The sequence below is a fragment of the Anneissia japonica genome, unplaced genomic scaffold (genome assembly GCF_011630105.1).
Source record: "Anneissia japonica isolate Jap-2015-1 unplaced genomic scaffold, ASM1163010v1 scaffold522_len1101056_cov227, whole genome shotgun sequence".
NCBI classification, from domain to species: Eukaryota; Metazoa; Echinodermata; class Crinoidea; order Comatulida; family Comatulidae; genus Anneissia; species Anneissia japonica.
Window position 1 is genome coordinate 11,614 of NW_022756123.1, and position 1,840 is coordinate 13,453.

The 1,840-nt window shown below is 39.3% G+C and overlaps 1 long non-coding RNA gene across 1 annotated transcript in view; it reads left to right on the forward strand.

Moving 5' to 3' along the window:
• Positions 1-617: 617 nt before the first annotated feature.
• Positions 618-1,840, forward strand: part of LOC117124013 — an 11,133-nt gene continuing 9,910 nt past the window's right edge. Inside the window, exon 1 of the long non-coding RNA XR_004447917.1 lies at positions 618-739. This is a non-coding gene — a long non-coding RNA (uncharacterized LOC117124013). The remainder of the gene's footprint in view (positions 740-1,840) is intronic.

Here is a 1,840-nt window from a genome sequence, read left to right on the forward strand (position 1 = left end):
GCCCCCCCCCACTTTGCTTTCGGGGGGGAAATCTGGCCCCTCGCCGGGGCCCCCCCCCCCCCCCCCCGACCCCGGGCAAATCCTGGTGCCACCTCTGGACCCAACGCCAAGAGAACCCCCCTTGAAATGACCTGGCTACGGGCCTGATGCGCATGCGCATTTACATTCACAATGCGCAACCAATCAGAACACGGGAAGCAAACCGATGTTTTGATTCGCGCGAATAAATTCGCCTACTGGATTAGACCAATTAAATTAAAATTTTGAAGAATTTAGGCTGACATGTCCAAAACCCTAGTAATGGAAGAATTTCAAAATTTCAATCCAAAGGAGACTGGTACTGGTTACCTTCCTACCTGGCGTCCTACGTTCTCTGCGTACGTAGACCTGGCCAAATCTACTCGACGAGGTGACCTTAACGTTTACGCATGCGCAGATTACTTACTGACGTCATTACGTTCTACATCCTACCGCCGTCGTGCAATTAAGCTCCTTACTAATCTACATATCATACAGCAACCAGGAAGGAGTAATATTGACATTGGTTTTGCTGTCGAATTATACAAAAATAATAATCGAGAATGAGACAGAAAGTAAAATTCAGAGAACATTATAATATTGATGTAGAATACTGATAAACCTATAAGTGATTGGTTAAATGAGTAAGAAGATATCGCATTTGTTGAAAATTGAAGCTAGCGTAATAGTGATACAAAGTCAAGAATAGCCCTATAAAGCGGTAAATATTCAAGTATTTATTTTCGTAATTACATGTTTTTTTCCCTTGAATAAAAAGGGCTTGTTAAAAGTATGTCTTGTGAACTATTTGATAGTATAGACAACTAGGTGTTTCAACTTACGTGCATATAACATGTTCGACAAGTCTCCAGGGTTTCTTGATCAATTTGCAAAAGTATGGAGCGTCAACAGAAGCTCTCAAATATTGTAATGTAGCATGATGATGACGACGAAAAAGATCATTATTATGATTCTAATAGTTATGGTGATAGTGGAATAATAGGCCTAATGGTAATTAGAGGATGATAATTATGGTGAAAGGTATTAATAGGATGATCACATTAATATTAAAGACATTTAGATGATGAGCGATTTGATTACTGTGACGACGATTGATTTAGTGGCGAGTTTGAGCGACGAAGGAAAGCTATTTGCAAAAAAAAGTAATTATAATTAAGTCTGTTATCACGATCACATTGATATGATCATAATAATGACATTTACATGGTAGTATTTTTTTAAATTATTGTGACGATATTGTTTTAGTGGTATTGTTAAGTGACTAGGAAAAGCTATGATGATGATGAGATATACGGTCATGATGATCACGATGATAAACATATGACCAAAATAGACAACGATTGAGGACAGGCAATCGCATTTTTGCTTAGGAGCAACACCATGGTACATCCTTTCATCCTTTTGGCTTGGTCCCATATAAGACTGGTCGTTTTACTGATGTGCCGGGAAAAAATTGTTAAAGGTGTTTTGATATCAATCGATGCGCACGGATGTCCTCTTTAACACTTCTTCATTCCTCCTTGAGGGAAAAATTTATTGTCATTTTAGTAAAGTCGACCTCCCATTTTCAGGTAAACTTCAATGATTTCTCATAGATTTGAAAATCTACCCTACATAATTTGTAGCCTGTCGTAACCAGGTTTGCTTAAAAGGGGAAAAAGGGATTCGCGTCAAGGGTGGTGGTGGAGGGGGTGGGGGATGCCAAGGGTTCACAATTTGCCAGAGAGACAAACACCTCTAAAATTGATTAAATAGGCCTAAGCCTTTCAAATCCCTAATTGTTGGAGTTTCCAGGCAGAAG